Raw genomic sequence first — 12,858 nt, 5'->3', positions numbered from 1 at the left:
AGGAGAATGACGAAGGAAGTCGCCCATGCCCTTTAAAAGGAACCATCCCAGCATTTGCTTGAAGCGATTTAGGCTAACCGTAGAAAATCTAAATCAGGATGGCCGGACGCTGCTTTGAACCGTTGCCGCCCCGCATGCGAGTCCAATATCCCAACCACTGCACCACCTTGCTCCGTCTCCTGTGTTGGAAGACTTGTCGGTAGTCGTACAAAGGGTAATTGGCTACCACAAGATGATGCTCCAGATAACCGGCCTCTAGGAGAAACAACATTATAGTACAGAGAGAACACTGGTGTTTGCCTGGTGTGTTCCTACGTATCCTTTAAATCACTGAAACCTGCACTGACACAGATCTTTTATCTCCACCATCAAGTAGGTGTGTCCCCCGCGGATGCATTTCCGTTCATATGGTCATACGACATTTTTGCTCCTTTTCCTCTCAGGTACCATTCCGTGCAGTTTTTCCCACTTTAGAAAAATTACTATGTATAATACGTTTCACGCTGGATCCCATGAAAGTGTTAACTGGGTAGATTTCAACAGGAAAACGAAATTCCACCTTTCATCTGTTTGTGAACAGGAGTGACGAAACTATTGGCTTTTGATTACATCGTTTTTCTTCTTGTTAATGGAAATGCGTACATTTTGAGCATGTCAGTCCCATTCTTGCCTCGTCGCAGTAATAGGCAACCTCAAGAGTTCCATCCCGCAACATGTTCTGCACAAATAGCTCAAGATGTTACTCGGGCACCTCAAGCGTATTCTTTCCTCTGCAGTTTTCCACCATTCCGTGCAACAGGCATGAGTCACCAGTGCAACAGGTCAGCGTAGTCACAGTGTTATTGGCAGCTGGAACACATTCGTTGTTTGGTTAAAAGTTAACGAGGGTGCACTGTGGAGTGGAATCAACGCTATTATGCACTATTATGCAAATGCCAGGACGCTGTGAAACGACCCCCCGCACAGAGCGACCCCTTTGGCAGATGTTCTCTAAAATTTATTCCGAAATAAGATTTCCTTTTAGTCTTTCACGCAGCCGCTTCCACCTCACGAGAGTAAAATAATGCAGACTGTAAATTACAAGGTTTTCGTCTAAAGTTGTTAAACTGAAGAGCGAAGTACTAACACCAACCTGTGTTTTAGCATTTCATGAATTCGCATGGAGGAGGAGATAGTGTTCGACGCCCCGTCGACAACAAGGTCATTAGAGACGGAGCACAAGCTCGGATTAGAAAAAGGATGAAGAAGGAAAGCGGCTGTTCCCTTTTGAAGGGACCAACCCGGTATTTGCCTCAAGCGATTTACGGAAATCGCGAAAAACGTTAATCAGGATGGCCGGACAGGGTCTGAACCGTCGACTTTCGCTGAATGCGAGTCCAGGGTGCTAACCACTGGGCTACCCAGCTCGGTATGAATATGCGAGACGCAGCACCAAAGCTCTGGGTAAAATGCAGTGTTCCTATGTTTGTGATGTTGATATAGAGATGGCGCACGGGAATGGTCACATCTGTAACTGAGCATTCAGGATGGGCGAATTTCGATGCATAAATCAAAGATGTATCCACTTTAATATTTCGTTGAATAATTTTATCTACAAAAAAGCGCACTTAAACATGATCGCTCTCTCTGTGCTGTGTAGCATGACTAGTACATATCCCTTCACAATTCTATATCAGTTCAGTTATACTTATTTCATAAATAAAAGTGAGCGTAAAATCTGTTAGGAGGTGGTTGAAAGGTTCTCACATAATGAAGCGGTTTCCTGGACAACCCGTGTTTCTATCGTAGCAGAAGAGCTTTCCTGAAGACATGAGTGGCAGTCTTGGGAGGTTCACAGGGCTCCCTCGCCGAATTCTGAAGTACTGGTTTCATAGTGCAATTCTCTTTGCATTTGCACAAGGATGCTTAAGCCCCTAAGAGCTCACTTAAGATGTGACAAGCATATGTTCAGCATGATATCAACAAGAGTCCCGCGTTTTCGTTTCCCTGAAATGTCAGAAAATTCATATGATCTCACAGAATTTCTGTCCGTCCGATCTTGTGTGTTGCCGCCCCCCCCTCCCCCCGCCCCCCACAGCCCTACTAGAGGCTTTGTATGCTATGTCCATCAATAATAAAAGGTCGTCCAGACTCAGTACCAGCCTAATGAATCGTTTATGCATATTTGTACACACTGTTGGGGAAATTTTTGCAGCATTCCTCTCAGTCTCAAGCTTCAACAAACATTCCTATTCGTTACATTAGCTGCAGTCACGCTATTGACCTTTCAACAGAGTTGAGCTGAGAACAGAGAACTTTGAATTCTTGTCATTCGCTTCCTTTCCTTCGTCCCATCCCAACTGTGCACTTTCAAGATATAAGTTTCCCCTTTGCTGATAGCAAGATGTTAGTTTCATATTTCACAGTCAGTATTCCGAGTAGCCTGTATTTCACTGTATCTTTGTGCATCTTATGTAATTTATTGGATTGTTTCTCTTGTTAATTTGAAAATACAAGCTGGGCAGATGAGGACCTTTGATTTCGTTCTTTATTAATTCTTCCTAATGATTTCAGTCAAAGTCCCACATGATTAGCTTCAATTTTTTATGATAGCTTCAATCTTTCTTCGAGTAGTATTGCAGTAAGATTTCATGTTGGTTTTTAAATATAAGTAAAAGTTTGGTAGTTGTAAAACTGACTTCCATTTATGAACCTTACTTCCTACAACATTTCCCATGATTAGGTGACCCTTATTTAACAAATATAATCAGCAGTACTTTACATTGTTTTTTCAGTATGATGGTGTTTCCACTAACCACAGTAGCCAAATTATGAGTAGACTGATGTAAAGTATGTAAATATGTTAACTGTGATGTTGAGTGAGTGGCGGTAGCGCGTTTTATTTCAGAGGTAAAACCAGTTACTAATGCAGATTGGTTTCAGCTTTTATTGCTCTTATAGATAACAGGCATTCCCTCTCATTTATTACCAATAATAGTTGAATTGTATTGTAAAAATAGAATTCCAGATGTGAGTTTCTGCATAATTAATTATTTTGTGACTTTTAACAAAAGTGTGTTAGTGAGGATTTGTTTTCCAAGAATTCGGCGCACAAGCATAGTCGATGTAAATATAGAAGCTTGTGTTGGTATCAGTGGACTGAAAATGTACGCAATTTGCCGCTCTATATACTTTTTCCTTTTTCACTTCAGGTAGTATTGTTGTCCTGCATGCCAAAGGCACAAACAACAGAGCAACTCAATTAATTGTGAACTGAATCTGGAGAGCGAACAGCTTAATTAACAAGTTGATTTATTTTCTAATTACTATATTAAACTTAAAAATTGAGGTATTAATTCGCAGAGAAGACTGACTTCTGAACAGTTTCACGTTTGTCACAGTCACATAGTACACTTGTGGCTGCCAGAGTGGCATTCAAGATTGTAGGTAGTAACAGTGGTTACTTCAAGTTGAATGATTAGCCCGAGAGTGATAATGTATTACAGAACGCTTGCACGCTTTTCCATTGTCTTTGTATGCCTGTTCTTTTTTGTGTACTGTTGTTACCGAGCGGTTGTTGCTTGAGGTGCTCTTAACTCAGAGCAAAGTAACTGAACGAGAACTGCAGCAGAAAAAACATTTTTAGTCTACCACGTAAAAACAAGTCACTTGCCAGAACATTCCGATTTGTGTATGAGAGTAGGCGTTACGAATTAGCATAATTTGTACAACGCCACTTCGTTTTCTGTTATATGGACTAGTTGTAAACATAATTGCTATTAATAGTATTAGATTTTTTATGTTACATTTAATGTCTAATCCTGATGACCGTTATATCTTTCGTCATTATTGTTTTGGAATTACGCTGTTTACACATGTGACAAACACGTTTTGAGCTCCAAGTCTATTGTCCGTTCTTGAATGCTGACTTCTTCGTGCGTATTGTGCAAATGCGATACAACGTAAAAAAGTGAAATATGGAAATTTTATATTCAGTTTTTTGTGTAGTCGTGTGTCAATAATCAACAATAATCTAGTTATATGTGGAAATATTTTCCTACAAGAGACGAAATTATTAAACCTGCACAGTGCGATATTTGAGGTCAAACAATGTGTTTAAAAAACGACTGTAAGCAACCCGAGGAAACATCTGCAGCGAATAATTTACAATTACTGTCGTACTTGTGACTTCTGAAATTTTCCTGACGTATTTCTTCTTCCAGTAATTTTCGGGTTTGCAGCCGGGTCCCATCACCATTCTGCCACGATATTTCGGCCCAGAGACGTCCGGCCATCCTCAGGTGAGTAGACGAAGTACTGAAAAGACCTTTTTTGTGACAGTTTAGTAGTACACATCGTCACCGGTTCAGATTCGGTCCAACTTTCTCGGTGGACAAGTGAGAGGAGACTCAAAGCAACGGCTGAATAACAGCCGAGCATAGCACTTTGAAGGTGTGGTGGTGGAACTATAAGGTCCGGGCCACCCTCCGATGGTGGAAGTACAGAGGAGAGGCGCAGTAATGCGCCAACCCTTACGGTGAAGGAAGAAAGTGGCTGGACGAGAACAGGCCATTGGCAGTGAATGTACGAAACGGGCATAAAAACGTTGTCGCATTGGGCCTATCGTCAGTCATAGCCCGAATCCGAGTCCTCCAGGATGGTGAGTGGAATGAGCCCCTAGAGAGATTATAGCGGTTCCAGGGTCAAGAAACACAACAACGACCTGGAGACCAGCGTCCTGATCACGCGCGGCTCATACCACATTTGATGACGCTTTTGGCCGAGGATGACACGGCGGTCGGTCAGAACGGGAAAAATTTCTGTTTAATTGGCTAACCAGGAGGTGAACAAATTTTCATTCAATATTGTGAATCACAAGCATACTTGTGAGCAAGTGGACCTGTAAAAGCCAGGAGAGGGTAGGACAAAGGAAAATTGTTTTCCATAACGTCAAATCATGGAGCCTGTTTATATGCCTGAGTATCTCAATATTGAGCTGTTGTAAGAGATGACTGTCTCGATCAAAATTGATCAGTTCGGAGACTTTGGATGTATTCGTGCACGGATTGACTGATTTTCTGATATTGGGAGAGAAGACTGACTTCTGAACAGTTTCACGTTTGTCACAGTCACATAGTACACATGTGGCTGCCAGAGTGGCATGCTGCACGACGACGATGCTTCTTCGTCTTTAGGAATAATAAAAGTATCTAATTTTGTCCACGCAGTTCTCGTGTAGGCCTTACAGTCCCTTCCTGGAAATTACCTGCAATCCCAAATTTACTTCTTTTCCTCTCCTTTTCATGCCTTTAATGAAAATATTAATAAATATAGTATCTTGTACATTATTTTGATTTATATACAGTTTAAGTAACGTAGAAACTGAAAACAAGAAATTGTTCTGCATAACAACGTGACCTCACGTCTCTACAATTTACGTTAAGTTGTACGTAGTAACTTCAGGAAGTAAGTCTATCCTGAAGTCTCACGCTAACTAGGAGAGGTCCCAAGGGGTGCGATCGACTTTGTGATACTACCTGTATGGTAATGGCCTGGTGCGCCCTCATTTGAAAGTCATTGACGAAAAAAAAATCCGGAATTTTATGTGGCACTCAGTACCATTAAAAAACTTACGTTACATATAGTCAGGTTACGTGGTTTAATCGATAGAATTACAGTTTCACATACATGAAGTTGTGGGTTTCATTCTCGTCAGGTGCACAATTTTTTTAATTTTAAATATCTATCAAAATGACTTCGATCATTACTTTCATTCAATTAAATGTAATTTTTTAATTCCATTCCATTGTCGCATAATTAAAATCATAATATTAACTTCCTCGTTCGCTCTCATTTTTCTTCCTATCATTCTTTCTCCACTTGAAATCTTTGTTAATGTGTTTTTAATTAATTTTATGTGTTTATTTTGATTTAATTTTTTCTTGTCTTATCACCTTTTTTTCGTTCACGTTATTGCGTTCATTACATCTATCTCACATTTTGCTTGAATGTCGTTTTAGTTATAAACGCGTCTTTGATTTAGATTTTCATCTGCGTTATTTTGTCCGTGGTGCAATAGGTATTTAGATTATAATTTAAATGTCTGTGTGACAATTACTGCGGCAAACAAAAATACACATTGTTACCAAAAATACATTTTTGACCCCATTGCACGAATACACCCATTAAAAAAAGTTTTGTATCACCTCGTTTCCGAGAGTTCCGGAACCTGTACAGAAAATTGGAATAGAGATCAACATAAACATCATTACTGTCCTTCTTATTGCTAATGAAAACCACACATTGCATGTTCTACCACCATACAGCGAGACCTTCAGAGGTAGTGGTCCAGATTGCTATACACACCGGTACCCTAAATACCCAGTAGCGCGTCCTCTTGCATTGATGCATGCCTGTATTCGTCGTGGCATACTATCCACAAGTTCATCAAGGCACTGTTCGTCCAGATTGTCCCACTCCTCAACGGCGATTCGGCGTAGATTCCTCAAAGTTGTTGATTGGTCACGTCGACCATAAACAGCCCTTTTCAATCTATCCCAGGCATGTTCGACAGGGTTCATGTCTGGAGAACACACACGCCACTCTAGACGAGCGATGTCGTTATCCTGAAGGAAGTCATTCACAAGAGGTGCACGATGGGGGTGCGAATTGTCGTCCATGAAGACGAATGCCACGCCAACATGCTGCCGATATACACTCCTGGAAATTGAAATAAGAACACCGTGAATTCATTGTCCCAGGAAGGGGAAACTTTATTGACACATTCCTGGGGTCAGATACATCACATGATCACACTGACAGAACCACAGGCACATAGACACAGGCAACAGAGCATGCACAATGTCGGCACTAGTACAGTGTATATCCACCTTTCGCAGCAATGCAGGCTGCTATTCTCCCATGGAGACGATCGTAGAGATGCTGGATGTAGTCCTGTGGAACGGCTTGCCATGCCATTTCCACCTGGCGCCTCAGTTGGACCAGCGTTCGTGCTGGACGTGCAGACCGCGTTAGACGACGCCTCATCCAGTCCCAAACATGCTCAATGGCGGACAGATCCGGAGATCTTGCTGGCCAGGGTAGTTGACTTACACCTTCTAGAGCACGTTGGGTGGCACGGGATACATGCGGACGTGCATTGTCCTGTTGGGACAGCAAGTTCCCTTGCCGGTCTAGGAATGGTAGAACGATGGGTTCGATGACGGTTTGGACGTACTGTGCACTATTCAGTGTCCCCTCGACGATCACCAGTGGTGTACGGCCAGTGTAGGAGATCGCTCCCCACACCATGATGCCGGGTGTTGGCCCTGTGTGCCTCGGTCGTATGCAGTCCTGATTGTGGCGCTCACCTGCACGGCGCCAAACACGCATACGACCATCATTGGCACCAAGGCAGAAGCGACTCTCATCGCTGAAGACGACACGTCTCCATTCGTCCCTCCATTCACGCCTGTCGCGACACCACTGGAGGCGGGCTGCACGATGTTGGGGCGTGAGCGGAAGACGGCCTAACGGTGTGCGGGACCGTAGCCCAGCTTCATGGATACGGTTGCGAATGGTCCTCGCCGATACCCCAGGAGCAACAGTGTCCCTAATTTGCTGGGAAGTGGCGGTGCGGTCCCCTACGGCACTGCGTAGGATCCTACGGTCTTGGCGTGCATCCGTGCGTCGCTGCGGTCCGGTCCCAGGTCGACGGGCACGTGCACCTTCCGCCGACCACTGGCGACAACATCGATGTACTGTGGAGACCTCACGCCCCACGTGTTGAGCAATTCGGCGGTACGTCCACCCGGCCTCCCGCATGCCCACTATACGCCCTCGCTCAAAGTCCGTCAACTGCACATACGGTTCACGTCCACGCTGTCGCGGCATGCTACCAGTGTTAAAGACTGCGATGGAGCTCCGTATGCCACGGCAAACTGGCTGACACTGACGGCGGCGGTGCACAAATGCTGCGCAGCTAGCGCCATTCGACGGCCAACACCGCGGTTCCTGGTGTGTCCGCTGTGCCGTGCGTGTGATCATTGCTTGTACAGCCCTCTCGCAGTGTCCGGAGCAAGTATGGTGGGTCTGACACACCGGTGTCAATGTGTTCTTTTTTTCCATTTCCAGGAGTGTAGTTGCACCGTCGGTCGGAGCATGGCATTCACATATCGTACAGCCGTACAATACCACCGGTGGCGTACTTCGGCTCCACATAATGCCACCACAAAACAACAGTGAACCTCAACGTTGCCGCACTCGCTGGACAGTGTGTCTAACGCGTTCAGCCTGACCGTGTTGCCTCCAAACACGTCTCCGACGATTGTCTGGTTGAAGGCATATGCGACATTCAACGGTAATGAGAACGCGATGATAATCCTGAGCGGTCCATTCGACGTGTTGATGAGCCCATCTGCACCGCGCTGCATGGTGTCGTGGTTGCAAAGATGGAGCCGGCCACGGTGGCCGAGCGGTTCTACGCGCTTCAGTCCGGAACTGCGCGACTGCTACGGTCGCAGGTTCGAATCCTGCTTCGGGCATGGATGTGTGTGATATCCTTAGGTTAGTTAGGTTTAAGTAGTTCTAAGTTCTAGGGGACTGATGACCTCAGATGTTAAGTTCCATTGTGCTCAGAGCCATTTGAACCTTTTTGCAAAGATGGACCTCGCCATGAACGTCGGGAGTGAAGTTGCGCATCATGCAGCCTATTGCGCACAGTTTGCGTCGACGTCGTGTGTCTACACGAAAAGCATTATTCAACATGGTGGCGTTGCTCTTACGGGTTCCTCCGAGCCACAGTCCGTAGGTAGCGGTCATCCACAGCAGTAGTAGCCCTTGGGAGGCCTGAGTGAGGCATCTTATCGACAGTTCCTCCATGTCCGAACATCACTTTGGTTCACTCCGAGACGCCTGGACACTTTCCTTGTTGCGAGCCCTTCCTGGCTCAAAGTAACAATGCGGACGCGATCGAACCGCGGAATTGACCGTATAGGCATGGTTGAACTACAGATAACACGAGCCGTGTACCTCCTTACTGGTGGAATGTCTGGAACTGATCGGCTTTCGAACCCCCTCCGTCTAATCGGGCGCTGCTCATGCACGGTTGTTTACATCTTTGCGCGGTTTTAGTGACATCTCTGAACAGTCAAAGAAACTGTGTCTGTGATACAATATTTACAGTCAACGTCTATCTTCAGGAGTTCTGGAAACAGGGGTGACACACAACTTTTTTTGATGTGTGTTAAAATTGATTATTTCTTCTTTTGTTTTTTAACTTAATGACCGGAATTTTCAAATAATTGAATATTGTAATAGATAATTATAATTAGGCCAACCGGACTGTTTAGTGCAACTGTTTAACGCTTTTGCGTCACACAGAATTCCGATTTTTTTTTCGTCAGTTACACTCCTGGAAATGGAAAAAAGAACACATTGACAACGGTGTGTCAGAGCCACCATACTTGCTCCGGACACTGCGAGAGGGCTGTTCAAGCAATGATCACACGCACGGCACAGCGGACACACCAGGAACCGCGGTGTTGGCCGTCGAATGGCGCTAGCTGCGCAGCATTTGTGCACCGCCGCCGTCAGTGTCAGCCAGTTTGCCGTGGCATACGGAGCTCCATCGCAGTCTTTAACACTGGTAGCATGCCGCGACAGCGTGGACGTGAACCGTATGTGCAGTTGACGGACTTTAGGCGAGGGCGTATAGTGGGCATGCGGGAGGCCGGGTGGACGTACCGTCGAATTGCTCAACACGTGGGGCGTGAGGTCTCCACAGTACATCGATGTTGTCGCCAGTGGTCGGCGGAAGGTGCACGTGCCCGTCGACCTGGGACCGGACCGCAGCGACGCACGGATGCACGCCAAGACCGTAGTGTCCTACGCAGTGCCGTAGGGGACCGCACCGCCACTTCCCAGCAAATTAGGGACACTGTTGCTCCTGGGGTATCGGAGAGGACCATTCGCAACCGTCTCCATGAAGCTGGGCTACGGTCCCGCACACCGTTAGGCCGTCTTCCGCTCACACCCCAACATCGTGGAGCCCGCCTCCTGTGGTGTCGCGACAGGCGTGAATGGAGGGACGAATGGAGACGTGTCGTCTTCAGCGATGAGAGTCGCTTCTGCCTTGGTGCCAATGACGGTCGTATGCGTGTTTGGCGCCGTGCAGGTGAGCGCCACAATCAGGACTGCATACGACCGAGGCACACAGGGCCAACACCCGGCATCATGGTGTGGGGAGCGATCTCCTACACTGGCCGTACACCACTGGTGATCGTCGAGGGGACACTGAATAGTGCACGGTACATCCAAACCGTCATCGAACCCATCGTTCTACCATTCCTAGACCGGCAAGGGAACTTGCTGTTCCAACAGGACAATGCACGTCCGCATGTATCCCGTGCCACCCAACGTGCTCTAGAAGGTGTAAGTCAACTACCCTGGCCAGCAAGATCTCCGGATCTGTCCCCCATTGAGCATGTTTGGGACTGGATGAAGCGTCGTCTCACGCAGTCTGCACGTCCAGCACGAACGCTGGTCCAACTGAGGCGCCAGGTGGAAATGGCATGGCAAGCCGTTCCACAGGACTACATCCAGCATATCTACGATCGTCTCCATGGGAGAATAGCAGCCTGCATTGCTGCGAAAGGTGGATATACACAGTACTAGTGCCGACATTGTGCATGCTCTGTTGCCTGTGTCTATGTGCCTGTGGTTCTGTCAGTGTGATCATGTGATGTATCTGACCCCAGGAATGTGTCAATAAAGTTTCCCCTTCCTGGGACAATGAATTCACGGTGTTCTTATTTCAATTTCCAGGAGTGTATTTGCAAACGAGGGCCCACCAGCGTGAATGGCTGCAGTGTATGGTACCAGGGATCTTCTTCTATATCACCATATAGACAGTTTCAAAAAGTCGATTGCTGGGGACTTCTCCTTGTGAGGCCATTACGGAAGAACTGCCGCATTGTCATAAGAGAATACGTGTGCTGGGCGTCCTGCAGATTCAGTTCTGCTGCGGTAATTGCAGGTGCACCATAGAGCGCAACAGAAATGGCCGCGGCAACTGGAAACGTACTCCAGAGTTCAAGTGTGCTGGAGGCAATTATTCTTGTGGACAAAAAGTCTAAATTGCACTCAGATTCACCGTCAGATTCTGGCGGTATACGGACAAAATGCAGTGTCGCATCCAGCCGTAGTCGAATGGTGCCACAATTTGACCGATCCCTCACAGACATTGGGTGATGCTGATCCCCTATAAAGCCCAAATCTTGCGCCATGCAACACCCATCTTTTCGGCAAGCTAAAAGGACAACTGTGAGAGGAGGGAGGGGAATTTTACCAACGATAAGTTCGAGTCTCGGTCCGGCACACAGTTGTAATCTGCCAGGAAGTTTCACATCAGCGCACACTCCGCTGCAGAGTTATTTAAAATTCATTCTGGAAACAATCCCCCAGGCTGTTGCGAATCCATGTCTCCGCAATATATTTTCTACCAGGAGTGCTAGTCGTGCAAATTTCGCAGGAGAGTTTATGTGAAGTTTGGAAGGTAGGAGATGAGGTGGAAATAAAGCTGTGAGGACGGGTCGTGAGTCATGCTTTGGTAGCTCAGCTGACAGAGCAGTTGTCCGCGAGTTCGATTCCTTAAAGAATCGGGGAAGAGGGGGGCCTTACTGGTACTGAACTTATTCAAAGAAGGCCAGCAGAAATGGTCACCTCTCGATGAAGAGCGTCAAGAAAACTGCTGACGAATAAAGTTAGACGTTTTCAATTGGTGAGAGTTCTGGAGAATGTGATGGCCAGGGCAGCAGTCGAACATTTTCTGTATCCAGAAAGGTCGTACAGGACCTGCAACATGCGGTCGCGCATTATCCTGCTGAAATTTAGGGTTTCGCAGGGATCGAATGAAGGGTAGAGCCACGGGTCGTAACACGTCTGAAATGTAGCAGATGAATAAAGTCAGACGCCATTTGTACCGCGAAAGCCTACTTACAAAGTTTCAAGAAGCAGTACGAAGTGAAGAATCTGGAATAATATACTTCAGCGCCCTCCGACTCGCCCCCATAGGGACAGTGAAGACAAGGGAAGTCCGATTGCACCGCCGACGATGGCGTGGAAGCAGTACCTGTTCCCTCGTCGCATACGTGATTGGAACAGGAAAAAATCCATAACATGTGGTACAATGCTAAGTCGCCTATTCCATGCACTGTACAGTGCTTTTCAGAGTGCGTATGGTAATGCACAAGAGTATGTACAACAATTAGACGCAGAAATTAGATTCCAAACATTTTCGGAACCAGACATATTTTCCTGGTTTTGCAAAATTAATGAAATGTGCTATACATTGTTATACGCGAGCATTCGTTATACGTTGAACACCGTAATAAAAACTCATATGAAAGCTAAACTTTGAGTTCAGCTGCAGGTAACAGCGCTAATGAGCAAACTGCACTAAATACAAACCGCGTGGTCGTCGAAGCGTTACGTACAATAGCCAGTTCTTTCATTGTGTTAAGCAATCGCATACGAAATGCAGTTAAAACGAGTCGGTGGCCAGCTCGTTAAGCACCGCTTGCGTGTGTTCAGTGTGGAGCAACGCGTTGCAACTGGCAGCTGCTGCATGGAAGCGTGACGCGGCGGGTACCTTGCACTCGATGCAGCCTCAACCAGCAGCGGATTATTACAAGCGAATTGCAGGCAGTGATAACCTCTCCTATCCGCTGTCAATTTTAAGTGTTGCTTGTCTCATTCTGCATTTAGGTTTTTTGCAACTAAAATAATATACACTACTGGCCATTAAAATTGCTACACCACGAAGATGACGCGCTACAGACGCGAAATTTAACCGTCATGAAGAAGATGCTGTGATATGCA

General features: G+C 46.2%; 1 protein-coding gene across 1 annotated transcript in view; it reads right to left on the bottom strand.

Moving 5' to 3' along the window:
* LOC126101410 (uncharacterized) overlaps window positions 1–12,858 on the bottom strand; it is a 667,375-nt gene that overhangs the window by 91,902 nt on the left and 562,615 nt on the right. The window lies entirely within an intron of this gene.

This window comes from Schistocerca cancellata, chromosome 9 (assembly GCF_023864275.1).
Source record: "Schistocerca cancellata isolate TAMUIC-IGC-003103 chromosome 9, iqSchCanc2.1, whole genome shotgun sequence".
NCBI lineage: Eukaryota > Metazoa > Arthropoda > Insecta > Orthoptera > Acrididae > Schistocerca > Schistocerca cancellata.
This window is presented reverse-complemented; position numbering and strand designations above follow the sequence as displayed.